Here is a 17,589-nt window from a genome sequence, read left to right on the forward strand (position 1 = left end):
CTGCGTGGCTCAGTCGGTTGTGTCCAACTTTGGCTCAGGTCATGATCTCACAGTTTGTGAGTTCAAGCCCCATGTTGGGCTCTGTGCTGACAGCTCAGAGTCTGGAGCTGCTTCAAATTCTGTGTCTCCCTCTCTCTCTGCCCTTTCCCCGCTCACACTCTGTCTCTCTCTCTCAAAAATAAGTAAACATTAAAAAAATTTTTAAAAGATATATTTATATCTCCATTCATTGTTTTATATTTATATGCGTTATTTCACAGATATGACTAATTTCATGAGAATTTTGTCAGTGTTGATTGATGACTTAGGTGCTCAGGGAAGAGAATCAAAATACGGGTGAGACTCACTGAAAACTACCACAAAGTTAATTTCTACTCTTTGTTCTAAAAATTCTTGCCTTAGTTTTTTTTTAAAATTCATATCTTATTCTCCAACATTAAAAGGAAAAATCTCCTCTAAAATCTCTCGGGAGGTCGTATGGCCTAGGAATTAGAATGTACAATGTTGAGAATATTTATATGAAACAAAGAAAGCAAAATTGATTATTCTTTGGGGTCAGAATAAGAGTGGCGAATTAAAGTTTCAACAGAAAATTCTAATTATTTCCTTGAAAGGCACAACATTCAATGGAAAAGGCATTATGAAACATTAGAGCCTACGTCAGGATTTTCAGAGTTAAAAAAGGTAACAATAAGACAAAACCATTCTAGTGGCTTCACTGTGGAGACAGGGACAATTCCCCATAATATCAACATCCCTATTTAGGTTTTAATTGTCTTGTACATCCAGCTATGCGCACAAGTGTGGTAAAGGAGACAGGGAGGTTTCATATGGTTTTTTCTTTGATACGATTTCATGTGTTAAACTAATCGCTTTTACTGTGCTTCTTTTTCTGTTTGGACAAAAAAGCGAATAGAGTTTGACGTGGTCGTGTATAGGAGCATATTATCTCGGTTCACACAGGAAATTATAAATTAACAAAAAAAGAAAAGAAATTATAAGTTCATAATCTTGTACTTTTTCTTATTTGCAGGTAATACAATTATACTGAGGTCCAAAGCCTATTCTGTTTCTAGGTCCCTTAAGACTCCTTGGAATTGATATAATTTGGGGGTTCCTTTTCGATCATGAGTATGGGGGAAAAAGAAATAAATTCACACTTAGCTTGTGTAGCCAAGCAGGAGATTCCAGTTTTAATACAAATTTCTGTTTTTACAATGATCATATATTACATAATTATGGTTTAGGGCAAGGATGTTTTCAATATTGAAACCTCCTTGGAACACTGTAATGCTTAGAGCTTGCTTTGAAGTTAAGAAAAATTCTGAATACAGAGAAGACACCTGAAAAAAATACTGTGAAAGTGTTAAATCAGAATAAAACCGGCAGAAAAGGGTAAAGTAATAATGGGGAATATTCATTTTGTTTTGAAAGGCGCTAAGACAGTCGTGTCAGGACAACTAATATGCAGCTGGTTTTGTATTCATGCTGTTCAATTACATGAGGGATCATGAGAAATTCCCAGTGGCCCTGCCACATTTCTCTCTTATTATAGTTCTTATTTTAGAACTTTGATTTTGCTTTAAAAATGCATGAAATGCCTACCTCAGGGCAAACTCTCTCACTCCATGTGTCTCCTATTGAAACAGCTGCACTTTACAGCTTCTACAGATAAAGAGGTCAATTTGTTTTATGTAATGGGATAGTATTCAGGAAATACCCTTGATTTTTAGATTCAGGACTTGAGGTTTCAAATATTTGCTCTTTGCCTCAGAAGGCCCCATGGATTTAACTGCCACCTATTCCTGGAACCTTTACTGCTGCGGGTCCCCTGCTCACCATTCTCTCCCTTGCTCTTCCCATCTTCCCTCGGAATTTCAGTCCCACTGCTCCAAAACACCACTCTTGACTCCGAAGTGGATTGGGCAGCGTGCCTTCCTTGTTAACGTGAGATTCACACACTTTATAGAACTCAGAGGCTAAAGTTAGATTAGCACCTACATTAGGCTTTCTTCTTTATGTAATCAGAAGAATTAAAATTCAAGAGAAAAGTTTGGAGAGAAAAACAAAACATGAACAGTGGGCCCTTGTCTGGAATGTTTTGCATCTGGAATAAATATTTGCGATTTTGTTCTCTCTCCTCAGGCATCTCTTGACATGAGGGCAAGTATTCTATAGGGATGTTTTGTTTGAATAAGCCAGGAAAACTACTTATTTAGTCTCATTTCATGAAAACTTTAAGAGACTTACAAGAAAGTAGTACAACAAACGTGAAGACAGGAAGGTAGAGTTTAGGACATACTAGCTGTGCTCAGGGGAAATTCTAGACTTCTCTGTGTCTTTTTTTAATGTTAATATTTGGTAGCTACTAAAACACTAGTAACTACTAAACAGGTAATGACTCAATTAGTTCATGTACAGTGACCAAATCATTTCTCTAAACGTTGTAAATTCCTACAATGTGGAATAACTGAAATATCTAAGTGGCTACTCTGCTGTTGCCCTTGGAGGCTGGGATCCCCTCCCCACCCAAAACTTGAACATTATGAGGATGTGAAGACATGTGTTACTTACATAAAGAGGATTTTTGGGGAAAGCAGGGAATTCTCTTAAAGTGGTCTGAAAATGACTCGAGGGAAAGGAGAGGCACATGGCTTTGTTGCAGGGGTGGGGGCCAGGGGGGCAGTTAGACGGTGAGGTGCGGGTTTATGGTGAAGGCGTGGGAGGAAGGGACTTCGCTTGAACTTTCCACTAGTGCTAAGGGAAGGAATGCACAGGGTTTCCTTACTGGTTGCCCAGATGTAGGGTAAGCAGGAAAGAGAAAGATATGGGGTTTAAAAGCTGTCAGTGGTTAAACATGAAAAATGTAGTCAAACTCTTGATTACAATAGCAGTGAAAACTACCTTTTTAAATCAGACCCTTATAATGTCCCTCACTCCACTTGCACTGTCATCTGTCTATCGCTGTTATCTTCTTCCCTCCCTCCCTCCATTGGTTCCTTCCTTCCTTCCTTCCTTCCTTCCTTCCTTCCTTCCTTCCTTCCCTTTCATGGAACTGGTCCCAATCTGATATATGAGTGTGACTGTTTATTGTTTGTCTTTTCCAGCTGCAACTGTAAGCTCCTGGGAGCTATGATTATGGCTGTTTTCTTTACTGCTGTATCCTCAGCACCCAGACAATGCAGGAAAAATAAGCACATGATAATTTTTTAGAAATGCTCATCAGCTTTACTAGACTAAGTGACCCATGAAGGCAAGATTGTGCCTATTCCTATTGTGTTGATTCCAGTGATTCAGAGAAATGCTTCATGCCTCAGCAAATAGTGTGCAAAGACTTCACTTTTTTAGGTGCTTTGAATATAGCACTTTTGCAAGATTCTTACCATATTTTTTGCTTTCAACAAAGAAACTAAACTTTTTTTTAAAATTTTTTTTTAATGTTTTTTATGTTTATTTTTGAGAGCAAGAGAGAGACAAGAGTGTGAGTGGGGAGGGGCAGAGAGAGAAGACACAGAATCTGAAGCAGGCTCTAGGCTCTGAGCTGTCAGCACAGAACCCAATGCGGCACTCGAACCCATGAACCGTGAGATCATGACCTGAGCCGAAGTCAGTCGCTCAAATGACTGAGCCACCCAGGCGCCCCTAAATCTTTTTTTTTTAATGAAACCTTGACTTATTTAAGTGCTGAAACCAAGCAAAAACAAGTTTATTGAGTGTTGCTGATTTGTTTTAAAGTTTGGGTGGAGTAGCAACTTTACCAGAGAACTAAGAACTGGGAACTTACTTCTGATGACAAAAAAAAAAAAAAAAAATGCTAAAGTTCTATACATTTTAGGGGTAGTATAGACAAGGCTACTCTCCTGTTCATAGAGAACAACAAGAAATATCTTAATTACTAGAACCCTAAGTGAACTTTCAATTTAAAATCAATTATATAAATTGCAGGACAGCACAATTGAAGTCAGGGAAAATCTAATAAATAATGTTCAGGTGAAATTTGTTATATGTGTTTATTAACAAACCAAAATATCCTCCCTGACATAGATGAACAAATAGACACATAGGTAAATAAGTAAATACATAACATGTATAAATTAGATGTTGCTCTGTTTTCCAGTCTAGCCCACATGAGAGCACACAAGTTGTCTTGCAACTAAACAACACTTCTTTGAGATATTCAATGTTCTGACTTAGGCTGATTCTTTTTAGCTCCCAAACGTTTAGTTCACTCTAATTTAGTAACCGTTATTACAAGACATTTGATATTCTGCAGCTGTGAAATTATATGGCTGCCAAACTCCATGACTGATTGCAATGTTGTCACAGCCTGAGGAAGGTGGCTCAGCCAAAACCCCTTCCTGGTGCCCATGTCTCAGTTAGGTTTCAGCCACCTTCATTTTACCAACTAAAGGAGCTGGGGAGCTGTATGCTGTTCAGAGATGTCTGTTGCTCAGCAACTAGTCCTTCCCTCTTAGGAAGCAGGTCAGGAAAAAAGAGAAGAGATGAGGGGGTGATTAAATTTGTCTGCCATCTCTGATAAAGCAGAAATCCTCTGAAAAGAAATTGTTCTGGATAGATATCTCCAACCCACAGAGAAAGAAATTAATCTCATTAAGCAAGGGGTTAATATCTGCTTGCTAGAAATGCTGTTTCTTCTACCCCACCTGAAGGAAGTTTTAGTGGTTTTAAATAGCATCTAAGGCCAATAACATTATATTTGATAAGGTTGGAAGTTTTAGTATGGTATGACAGTCATCTCAAGGTCAAAGAATAAAATTCCTCCTTGAAAGACAAGAAAAAATGTTTTTTATTTCTACAGTCGGCTTATTATTTAGTTACTCAGAGATGCTTATATGTCATAACAAATTCCAAATGACATAAAATTCACTGAAATGTATTTCTTCTTCTGTTACTTAGGAATACTGTTGGGTACTGTTTGTCAAGAAAAATTCCGAATGAAAAACTGCATGGCAGAATCCTGAATATCTCTCATTGAAAAATGTGAAACAGAAAATTTTCTTTCATGTATTGAATGATGTGAACTTGTGATAACTGTATACCATTTGGTGGATTTACAGTGTAAAAGAATTAAAAATTAGATCTGCAAACATATGGTAAAACAGACATTTTGGTTAGGAATAGTAGACGTAAAAAGAATCCACGATTCTTTTTTTTATTTAAAAAAAATTTAATCTTTATTTATTTTTGAGACAGAGAGACAGTGTGTGAGCAGGGGAGGAGCAGAGAGAGCGAGGGAGACACAGAATCTGAAACAGGCTCCAGGCTCTGAGCTGTCAGCACAGGGCCCAACGTGGGGCTCGAACTCACGAACTGTGAGATCATGACCTGAGCCGAAGTCAGACGCTCAACCAACTGAGCCACCGACTCCCCAAGAATCCATGATTCTTTAAGAGTCTATTCTTACCACTTCTCTTAAATCAAACATTCTTTCCAAAAATATTTTGTCTCAGTGGGTGTAATTATACAGTCTAAATGATCATACATTTGTTTTCTATATTATAACACTGATAAGCTATTAAAAAGGGACAATTTGCCACTTCAGTTGCTTCTTAGTTAAGACCTTTTTCGGTATTCTCAGGAAGTAGCATTTCCCAGGTTTAAGGTGAGGGTCAGTTAATAAAAGCTGAGGTTCCCTCAGGGGGAATGGTCAAGGGTTGACCAGGGCACTGTGGGTCCTTCCACATGTGTTGATGACTCTGCCAGAATCTGAAACCAGAGCTATGTAATTACCAATGCCTCCATCTGTTTACACTTCATTTATTCACTCACGATTCAGCCTTTACAAAACCAACAAAAACATGAATAAATTAATTTGATTCAGCAATGATTTACTGTCTTTCATTCTGTTTTCTCAGTAGAAAATATATTGCCTTTGAGAATTGGGGACAACTGAACATATTTAAAACCCAAAGAAAATTATATGAGAAGTCAGCCCTTTCTTCCAAAAAAAATTTTTTAATGTTTATTTCTGAGAGAGAGAGGGAGGGACGGAGAATCCAAAGTGGGCTCTGCACCGACAGTAGTGAGCCCAATCTCACCTACGGTGAGATCAAGACCTGAGTGGTTGGCCACTCAAAGGACTGAGTCACCTAGACCCCCTAGAGTCAGCCCTTGCTTATTCACTATGGGCTTACCTCATTACAACCCCCCCCCCCCCAAATCTACCTCTATTTTGTCTTCTATAAAATGGGGTTTATTTTTTTTAAATTTATTTATTTTGAGAGAGAGATAGAGTGAGTGGGGGAGGGGCAAAGAGAGAGGGGGACAAAGGACCCTAAGCAGGTTTTGGGCTGTCAGCTCAGAGCCAGATGCAGGGCTCTAGCTCATGAACCATGAGATCATGACCTGAGCCAAAATCACTAGCCGGACACTTAACCGATTGAGCCACCTAGGTACCCCTAAAATGGGGTTTAAACTTGATCTAATATCTTTGAAGAAGTGTTATATTGAAGTGCTGTGTGAGATTTTATTTTTGAGATTTTATTTTAGATCTTAGTTACAGTTGGTTATTTTATAATTAAGAATAATATTGCTATATAACTAATAACAAATAATTCCACTCTAGCTACATAAAACACACACATATACACACATATATTTTACATGTATTTTTTAATTTAGTTCATGTAGATTGAAATTTACATTGTCATTTACAATAAGTCGTAATTATTATGATTTTTAAAAATATTGCTACCTGATAAATAATGGAAACATTTTAATCTCATACACACATATTTTACTATGACCCTGTAGAATTAATTTGACAGATTATAATTGCAATTCCAATTGGATATCTGTTAATATCTATCTTTAGAATGAGAGCATTTTCATCCGCAGCTTCCTCATTCCTACTTTTCAGTTCTTGTGCTGGCAGCTCAGTCTCTGAGAATCAGAGACCAGAGGCATTTTACCCTTCCAGAAACATTTTCTGACCCTTGTATTATTGCTCAGCTCCTTTCACTAAAATATGAAGAGGTCACATTCTATGTGAAGGATAGCATTCCTCAAAACTCACAAAATTTAAGACCCATTCCTATGGGATATTTATATTTTAACACAGCCTGGTCGGGTTGAGCTGGGGGAAAAATGGCAAAAATAGGCTCATGTTATTTAGGTACAATGTAACTTTTTTTTTAAAAAAAGAAAACAACACAAGCTTATATAAAGTTTGCTGCTATATCTAACCTATGGTATCTTGCTTTATAAGATTTCTCCACAGCTGTAACAGACTAGCTGTGTATCAAACAATTTGCATTTAAACGTGATAATCAGGAAAAAGAGATTCTTTAAAATATAAAACTCAGATTAAGAATAAATTGTACATGCAAATGTGCTGATTTGGATGCAGAGGGATGGGTTCTAACAGTGGGGCAACTATAGAAATTAAGGCTACGCTTTCCCTGAGTGCCCAGTAACGTCAAATTGCAATTGAACACCTATGGGAATAAATGTGACATCCAAATGGTTACCAAATGAATATATTATGCTCTGTGATGTTTCACTGAATTCTAAACGAGTTCAGAATGATGACATACCAAGAGGTGCTGAAGTACTTCAGACACACTCAGTCAAATGCATGTGGTTAAATAAAACTCTGTGGAATGTTCCTTATATAAAATGAGTTTTTCCTATTCAGAAGGAAAGTAGAGCAATTTATTTTTTTCTTACACAGTCTCATCATAAGTAGGAGTTGACTTTAATAAGCTTGCTTTGGTTTTAAAGAAACTCTTGCAGTTTGAAAGTTACTTTGCAATGTTTTCCATCTTTAATGTGCTAAACTTGCAATCTTGCTTTTAGTGTGTCCTGTAGCATTTATGAGGCTACATTTTGTGTTTAGTATGAAAAAGCAGTAATGACCCGGATAAGTGGACTAATGGGCAGGATAGTTTATGCTTCGAAAAGGCTTTCCGGTAAACTGGGAGTGTTAAGATGTTCTAATCAAATATTCTGATTACTTTTTTTTTTTTTTTTACCATACTTATATGCAAAATATTACATGTGATAGATTTAGGTTATATTGAAAATGTACTTATATTTAAAGTTTCTATTCCTTTTGATATGTGTAAATTAATGATTACAGAGCAAATTTCAAAAAGTAAACTCATAAAGAGTTGCCCCTCTGAGGATGATTTCCCTGGGGTGCGTCCAGCAATTGTTTGAAGGAGCAGATGTCTCACTGTGAGTTACAGCTCAATCTGTGCGATGACCAAATTATAACACAGAGCAGACTCAGGTAAGAAAGCGTCAAGGAGTCTGGAATGGGAGCTCATTCCTGGGGTAGGAGGAGAGAAAGAGAAAAAGGAACCTAGGAAACAGGAAATGTCTCCTAAACCCTTCTTGGGTCTCCCCATATTTTCACCAAGGAATCAAATCCAGGAAATTCATAAAATATTGCAAATTCTGATTCTGCCAATCACTTGCTTTGAGGCCTCGATAAGGTCATGTAACCTAGGTTTTGGTTTTCAAGCTGTAAAAGGGATTAAGTGTGAATTGTTGGGTAATTGCAGGCTTAGCAAAAACATTTATGGAAGAATTCCTTGATCTGTTAATCAAGTTGTTGTAACTGTTACTTAGCCAGGTCTCCTAAGGACCCAGTACCCCAGGATCTGGCTGTCCAGACCTACTCCACAATACAGATGCCTTGAATCAGGATTGTTCCTATCCTTGAAACCCTCCCATATTCCTCCATCATCCCATTTTATACTGTCCCTCACTTCATCCCCAGTGGATTAGCCACTGGTGTTTCCATTCCTCCTATAGTTGAGTTCTTTGCCTCCGGGTCTTTATACCAGCGCATCCTTGACTTTCAAATGAGTGATCTCTTCTTGTGTTCTTAGCTTACATACCTCCCCCTCTGTTAGGACGTCCCGAGTGAACATCCAATCTAATTATAAAATTATAAAAATCTTTCCTAGCAAATCACCCAATTTTAATTTTCCGCCAGCAATTATCACTGACTTGTATTTTCTTGTTTGTTGTATTGATTGTTTCTCCCTGGTTAGTCTTCACTTCTGTATCTTCTCTATCTACTCAGGTGCTTTGGCTTACTAAGTGCTCAGTAAATATTTTCTAGGTGAATTAATTTCTAGTGCAAGCTGGTTGTGGTGTTACATTTGCATTGTCTAAGTTGTGGGAAAGTCTCCCTCCTCTGGTCAAACACGAATCTCCCACCACTGAGACTGGGAGGTTCAGATTTCTTCAGGACGTTCTGAGGACATTTTTCTCTCAACTGAGAGTTGAATGCTAACTACTTCTCCTCCTCCTCCTCCTCCTCCTCCTCTTCCTCCTCCTGCTCTTGCTTAGTTTGTTGAGAGACCAAATTTAAGTTTTCTCCACTCAGACTCAGTGTAGAATGGAGGCAGCTTGAGATTCTAGTCAACAAGGAATAAATTAAAAATGTGATGCTTGTGTATTCAGATTTCTGTATAGGATTCTTAACAAAAGTTTTGAATAAGAAATTACCTCATGTCTACCGAGAAGGAGCACCACTGGATAAAAAGAGAAAAATAAGTTTCATCAGACTTGTATGAACTCTTTCTCCTTCAAAGGATACAGGGAAGCTGCCCAGAGGGACTGCTAATCCCGTCAGCAGGCCCAAGACATGCTGGCTGATGGTGCCCTCAATGTGGCAGTGGAAATCTGCTGGGATTCTAAAACTTAACAAGGCTTGAGGGGAGCTATGTACCTGGAACAAGTGTTTTATTTTATTCTCTAAATATCCTATTTTTTGGCTTCAAAAAACATCTGATTCAAATATTCTTATACCATTAATTCCTCATATTGAACATAAATGAAGAAGTATCCAATATCCTCTAATGAGAACAGCAATTTATTCTCCACCTTTCCTTTTAATAAAACCAAAGGGGTACCATGTGAACCTGAGGTCCTGCCCTGAGATCCCTCTGAATCTGTCCATTATGCAGGCACCCTCCTTAAAGACTTTGTGTTCCAATGAATAAGACTCTGTTCCTCTTCTCTTCTGTGCTCTTTCTCTCCACCTCCCGCCTTAAAAAAATTTTTTTTAATGTTTTTTTTTTTTTATTCTTGAGAGAGAGACAGAGAAAGAGAGAGTGGGGGGAGAGACAGAGAAAGAGGGAGACACAGAATCTGAAGCAGGCTCCAGGCTTTGAGCTGTCAGCACAGAGCCCGAGGCAGGGCTTGAAGTCATGAACAGGAGATCATGACCTGAGCTGAAACCCTGAGTTGAAATCCACCCAAATGCCCCTCCTTCTCCCCTTTTGGTATTTAAATCTTGTTTACCTTTGAATGTGCTTCTTCTGCTGAGGAATGTGGAGACCTGATAGCTTCCAGAGTATCATGGAACTGGAACATTTCACCACAACCTTTCCTCAGTAGTACAGCATCTCCCTGTCCCCCCTCTCTCTCTTTCTCTCTTTTTGTTTTTTGCTTTTTAGTTCTGGGGCTGACAGTTAAATCCTTGAGAAATTCCACTTTCTTCCAGAACCACTTTCTGAGCCCTTGTTTTATCTGCTCAGCTGCCAACTCCCACCACTACTGTATAGCCACATTCTATGGAGGAAGAACATTCCTCAAAACTCACCTGCTAAAGAAGAAAATTGAACTGAAGAAGATGAAGACAGAAGCTGATTGTTTCCAACCCTGTTTCCAGCAATAGGAGAGACAGCAAGACCAATTCTGAATACCAGCTCTACTGAAACAAAGGGCAGGAGTTTTTAAGAGCTGGGGTGAAGGAACGAGGCCATCTGTGTTTGCTAGTTGACCCTAGCCAAAGGAAAAGTCAACTTTCTCCTATCTTCATGACAAGGGGTAGTGTCACAACTTGAAGGAAGATGTCCACCAAAGTTAATATCCTACTTTCCATAGAGACTGGGAGATCAGAGTGCAATCTTCCATGATGATTACATTTCAAAGGAATGACTCTCTGGTCCTTGAGAAAGACATTCCTGGTTGTAAAACTGACAAGAGGCTTTTAAAAACCAGTTACTTCTAGAGACTGCAGTTATAATTACAAGATTTCTCAAGTAAATGCTCTAAGAAAAGGGAGGTCAGGGGCCTGGATTCTAAAGTTAAGTCAAACTGAGGGGAATGTTAAGAGACCAAACATGTTTTAATTTCCCTTAAGACTAAACTTAGGGGCACTTTATAAGGAATGGTTCATCTTACAATCATGTTTCCAACAATTTGCTTACATATTCCCTATTTTTCTTGCCTGGAATGTGATTCTGGCTATCTTAAAAGTGTACCTGCCTTGATAGTATATTTATTTTCTCAGCTTTACTCTCTAAAATATCACAGAATACAATTTTCCAAGTTAATAGCACAGTGAGACGTGCTGGCTCTTTGGCTATCCTCATTATGTCTTCTTTTCTTTTGTTTTTTTTTAATATTAACTTGCATTCCAAAGTTATTGATTTTAAACTTGACGAATGCTTACATGATATTATTAGAATTAAAAAAGATTATGTTATTTCATGTTAAAATAATAGCACAGTGGTAACCAAAATCATCTGTAAAAATTCCTATGTGTATAAACAACAGCTTGGATCACAAGACACTGTAAAAGTTTAGAAGTGGGTATTTCTGTTTAGCAGCAAAAGTGCTACCTCCACGGGAGGCATAGGTTTCAGCAGACTTGATAATCCATGTGGGTTGCCAATTTTGCAAATTTAACATTATCGACTGAATGTTAAAATTATTTGAGGTTTCCATTATTTCAAACTTTCTCATGAAATGCGTTAAAAGTAATTTATAGCAAAGTGTGGGCTGTATTTTAATTTTCAAATAGCATACTTGTACTTTTGTTACAGGTGGACACAATCTTAGTCAGTTACATTTTCAAAGAGCAGAAAATCATTCTAATGGCTAGGGGTCAAGTACGTGAATGCTTGACATTATGTGCTCTCAGAGGTTTATAACAATTATCTGAGCCATCTTTGCAGGCATCAGTGTGCTAACAATGCCGATATTTGGCCATTAGCTGGGGATGTCACTGTCTTTGTTTGCCTGCCAAATGTATGATAGAGAAGTTCTCGCTTTAGATGGTGGTTAAACCTTTTCTTTAATGTTCCATTATTTCCAAGTTTGTGGCCACTATTTTATTTCATATGGCATTTTAACGAAATTATTGAATTAAAGTTGTGAGGCATCATGTTGCATGCTCACTAGTTAGTGAAGGTTTGGTGTGACTTGAATGATTTCGGTGTTGTTGAATCGATCTATCAGGTTCCCTTAGCACAAGAGGTTACACTTGATGTGATACTTTTCTATAACAGCAGTTACAGGAAATAGTGGAGCCATGGACTTGATAAAATATATATAAAGGAAATGAACAACGTCTGCTCTGCACTAAGTTTGTGGTAAAATGGTAGTGCTCTGAACTTATGAACTGTATGGGATTGCTTTACACTCTTAATTTCAATTAAAATTCACAGGAATTATGAAGTAACTATATTGGCATTTAGTATATTAAAAAAATGAGTGGCAACCGAAGAAAATAAAACACGGAAAATATTAGCAGACGGTTTAATGCTTAGAAATTTTTAGATAGTGGTAGAAATTAATGTAAGAGCAGTTGAATTTCTTGTTATTAGAAATGGCTTTAGGGGCGCCTGGGTGGCTCAGTCAGTTAAGTGTCTGACTTCAGCTCAGGTCATGATCTCCCGGTTGCAAGTTCAAGGGCCCATGGGGCTCTCTGCTGTCAGCCTGCTTCAAATCCTCTGCCCTTCTCTGTCTTTCCCCTTCTCTCTCACAAAAAATAAATAAACGTTAAAAAAATAGAAATGGCTTTATTTATCATCGCTTCCATTTACGGCAAGGTTATCATTTAAAAATAAAGTTTATTACTATCAAAATATTAAGAATTCACTTCAGCTAAGGTTAGGATCAGGTTAGGGTTAACTATTGAAGCTGACACCCTAGATTTGCTTCCTCCTGGTGATGTGACATTTGGAAGGACAATGTAGCAGTGTATAAAGCTCTACTCTTTCATATATAAAGTACGAATTAACCACATGCACTTGGTTTCTCAAACTGGGGTATGAAGGTGCCCCCTCCATCTCCTTCACACACCCCCTCCTCAACTCCCCTATTGCAGAAAGGACTCTGGCTCTTCATGAGAAAATTTTTTAAAAAATTTAAATTTATACAGATACCTACAAAGTAATGCAAGCATATTCTGAATCACCTGAATGAACATACTATAACTGAGCACAGTTAGATCATTTCAGACCTCACATCTGTTTTATTACTTTTTATTATGGTCAAAAACACGTAACATAAAATACACAGGTGTAAGGTAAGGTAGTGTTAACTATATGCCCATGGTGCAACATTTCTAGAACTTTTTCATCTTGCAAAACTGAAACCCTGTGTCCATTGAGCAACTCCCCTTCTCTTCCTTCCTCCCAGGTCCTGGTAACCAGGGTTCTGCTTGCTGTGTCTGTGAGTTTGACTCTCGACAGCTCAGAGCAGTGGAATCAGGAATCTGTGTTTTTGTGACTGGCTGACTTCACTCACCATACAAATGCCCTCAAGTTTCATCCAGGTTCTAGCATGTTGACTTTTTTTTTTTAAGTTCGATGATTTTTCTCCTTGACCAGGTCTGTTGTTAATTCCTTTCAGTGAATTTTTCAGTTCAGTTACTGAATTTTTCAGCTCTAGACTTCTGTTTCATTCTTTTCTACGGTTTCTATTTCTTTGAAGGTATTCTCATTTTGTATATGCATTCTTTTACTGATTTCATTTAGCTGTCTACTTGTGTTGTTGTACTTGAGCTTCTTTAAAATGGTTATTTTAAATTCTTTTTGAGGTAATTTATAGATCTCAGTTTTCTTTAGGGGATTTAGTTTGTTTCTTTGATTGGAACATGTTCCTTTTTTCATTACATGCGTTGTTATTTTTGTTATTGTGAATTTTGCAGTCGGAAAAAAAAAGACACTTCTCGTACTTATGGACTGGCCTCAGACAGAGGAAAACTCTCACCAATCAGTGTGGCTACAGATTCTGGGGACCTCTCAAACCTTTTATGGCTACGTGTCCTCACTGCACTTGTTTTAGGATTTTCCACAGGAGGGATTTGCTCGGTTCTTTTTTAGGAGTTTGTGGCCTCTTGCTCCCTCTGGTGTCGCTCTGTGGTACTGCAGTTCCTCCAGTGCATCAAGCTGCTGAAGGCTCTTCTGTTCTCCTCGACCCCCAGATTTCCAGCTACGCTGATTTCATCAGTACTCTGAGTCAGAAACCAGTCCTCAGGACAGTCCTCTCTGTCCCCCTCCCCTACCAAAAGCTGAAATGCTAGACCCCCAGTCCACTCTTCTCCTTCCCTCCTTGGGAAGGAGAGTGTGGCTTTTCCTCCTATCTATAGCTGTGACAGCTTAGGGATAGTTGACATGAAATGGCTTTTCCTGCCCATTTCAGTGTGACTGGTCTTGGCTTTGAGCTTGCTTAGAGTACTGCAACTTCCTAACTGGTTTCTGGAGTTGTAAAGTCTTCTTGGACTGTATATTGTTGTTGAGTTGGTGTTTCTGTTGGAGAATGAGGTCAAGGGCTTCCTATTCTGCTAAATTATTGATGTCACCTCCCTGTATCTGCTTCTGTATTTAAGATCAAAACTGGTTCTAAGGGGTAAGGTCTACAATCCCTTACCTGAAACCCTTGAGGGCAGATGTTTTTCATATTTTTAGCGTTGAGAAAGGTAATGCAGTGCCGTGTAATTTCCCCAGAGAGTGTGGAGCAGGACTGTGAAATCCACACACTCACATTTCTATAATGACAAATTTGCATATTCGGGTAAGTGGAAGATAAAGACTATAAATATTCTCTTCCTGTTGGGTCAGGTCAGATTTTGCCATCACATGAATTATCATCATTTGGTTTTCAAATCATTTCAAGAGTGGAAAGTGAGGATAATGATTGTAAACCAGTGGTACTTTGTTTTCACTGGCAAATGGGAAAATAATTGAGTGATCGTGGGGTGCCTGGGTGGCTGAGTTGGTTAAGCATCTGACTTTGGCTCAGGTTATGAGCTCGTGGTTTGTGAGTTCGAGCCCCACATCAGGCTCTGTGCTGACAGCTCAGAGCCTGGAACCTGCTTTGGATTCTGTGTCTCCCTCTCTCTCTCCCCCTGCCCCACTCATGCTCTGTCTCTATCTCTGTCTCTGTCTCTCTCTCTCTCAAAAATAAATAAATATTTAAAAAAAAGAACTGAGTAATCTTAATATACAAATGACCTGTGCACTCAATGATGGTGTTAATGATAGAGAGTGTATGTTGCTCATTGATTTATTGCCTCTACACTCTAAATTAATCCTTTTTGTCTGATCTGTGAAAATAGACAGGGGCCCTTTAAATATTTTTCCTTTGCCAGCTGGCACTGAATTTTTGCCAGTCGATGGTGCATACTTGCCTCAGTTCCTACTTGCCTGGTTCCTACCCTGCAGGGCGGCCAGCAGCTTCCCCTTGGCACCATTGTAGGAAGTTTTACAGCAGAATGGGTCTGGTAAGAGGTCTCTTCGGGAACAGCTTTACCTGGCATCCTAAAGGACACAGTTCCAGCAAGTTCTACTAGTGCAGTTCTACAGTTACTTCTGTGCTATAAAGTGAGCTGCAGCTGCGGGTTCTGTCATTTCTTGAGAACAAGGAACACACTCTGCAGCCCAGAGTCCAACAGTGGGCAGAGCGAGATTCTCAGAATAATAGTTTGATAGGAAATTGGAATGGGCAGTTGGAACATTGGTTGTCTAAAACAGGAAGAGATATTGGCATGAAGGACTGGCTTACACACCTTCACTGGTGTGAGTTCACATTCAACATAATGGGGACCAAAGGAGTATCCCCTGGATAGATTCCTCTGTTTTTCTGGTGGGTCTGTAGCAGAGGGGGTTGAGGAGAACACAGGTATGACTATACTTTTTCTTTCTTTCCTTCTCATCTCTCTCTCTCTCTCTCTCTCCCTTCCTTCCTCCCTCCCTTTTCCCTTTTTTCTCTTTCTTTCTTTCTTTCTTTTTTTCTTTCTTTCTTTTCTCTTTCTTTCTTTCTTCTTTCTTTCTTTCTTTCTTTCTTTCTTTCTTTCTTTTTCTTTCTTTCCTTTCCTTTCCTCCTCCTTCCTTCCTTCCTTCCTTCCTTCCTTCCTTCCTTCCCATATCACTCAGTTTTCTTTTTCCTCCTCATGCAGTGAGGACCAGGACTTCAAATATAAGTGTTGGAACAGGAATGACTCCCAAACAAGACAGTCTAATGATATTTTTAAACTTTTATGTTGGAATTCCTAAGGGCCTGAGGGGGTGGGCTCTGCCTTACCCATCTGGCAAAAGTGGGACTAACAGTGACTACAGCAGTAATGCCTGCTGGTCAAGAGAGCCCACCAGTTCTGTACCCATGTGACCTTACCCTAACATGAATGGAAGGGGACTGAAGGTATTTACTAGACTAGCAATCTAGACCAGCACAGTGGCTGAACCAAGTGTCCCTTCCAAAAGTGGAAAAGTTGGGGCATAAATGAAGAAAAGTAGGAATAGTAGTTGAGGGCAAAGGAACAAATGAGTGGATTATGTAATGAGAGAAATACGATTTTGATATATTTGATACCATATTACATTGATAACTCAAAAGAGATTCGGAGCAAGAGATAATACTGTCTCTTAATTCTAACATACCAGATATCAAAAAAGGGGAAGCCATGTACTACTGAGACCACTTCTGTTTTGGAGGTTCACATAGAAGAAGTTAGTGGAAAAATGGAATTATCCATGGCACATATTGATATCAAAAGAACTAATACTGCAGCTTTCCAAAGCACATTCATATTCTGAAGTGCGATATGGCTGCAGCAAATGGCACTTCTATTATGATAAATTAGTGTTAATTTAAATTTATTTTATTTGTATATCATTTAAAATTTTGTTTTTGGCTATTTAGTATTATGTGAAGTATAAAATACATATTTATTCGGTTACTTATTTAGATAACACTAACATAAAAGTAATTTGTCGGGGCGCCTGGGTGGCGCAGTCGGTTAAGCAGTCCGACTTCAGCCAGGTCACGATCTCGCGGTCCGTGAGTTCGAGCCCCGCGTCAGGCTCTGGGCTGATGGCTCGGAGCCTGGAGCCTGTTTCCAATTCTGTGTGTCTCCCTCTCTCTCTGCCCCTTCCCCGTTCATGCTCTGTCTCTCTCTGTCCCAAAAATAAATAAAAACCGTTGAAAAAAAAATAAATAAAAGTAATTTGTCAATGTTGGTTATCTGTTAGCGTATTTTTCCTTTCAAAAGAGGGCCATACCTGTTATAGGTTGAATTGTGTATCCCCACCAAATTCCATAAGTTGAAGTCCTAACCCTCAGTATCTCAGAATGTGACCTTATTTGGAGGTAGGATTGTTGCAGATATATTTGGTTAAAATAAGGTCATAATTAGTAGGGTGGGTTTCTAATCCAAGATAACTGGTGTTTTTATAAAAGAAGGGAAATTTGGACACAGAAAGAATTCCACATGAACCTAAACATGGCCATCTACAAGCCAGGGAGAGACTTAGAAGGAAGTAATCCTGTCCATACCATGATTTCAGACTTCTAGCCTCCAGAAGTGTAAGGCAATAC

General features: G+C 38.7%; 2 long non-coding RNA genes across 3 annotated transcripts in view; one reads left to right on the forward strand and one right to left on the reverse strand.

The window, feature by feature from the left end:
* The window catches only part of LOC131496344 (uncharacterized), a 92,108-nt gene extending 81,420 nt beyond the window's left edge, over positions 1–10,688 (reverse strand). For both annotated transcript variants that reach the window (XR_009254446.1, XR_009254447.1), the window contains exon 1: positions 10,583–10,688. This is a non-coding gene — a long non-coding RNA (uncharacterized LOC131496344). The remainder of the gene's footprint in view (positions 1–10,582) is intronic.
* LOC131496343 (uncharacterized) overlaps positions 1–17,589 on the forward strand; it is a 368,341-nt gene that overhangs the window by 325,180 nt on the left and 25,572 nt on the right. The window lies entirely within an intron of this gene.

The sequence above is a fragment of the Neofelis nebulosa genome, chromosome 15 (genome assembly GCF_028018385.1).
Source record: "Neofelis nebulosa isolate mNeoNeb1 chromosome 15, mNeoNeb1.pri, whole genome shotgun sequence".
In the NCBI taxonomy this organism is placed as follows: domain Eukaryota; kingdom Metazoa; phylum Chordata; class Mammalia; order Carnivora; family Felidae; genus Neofelis; species Neofelis nebulosa.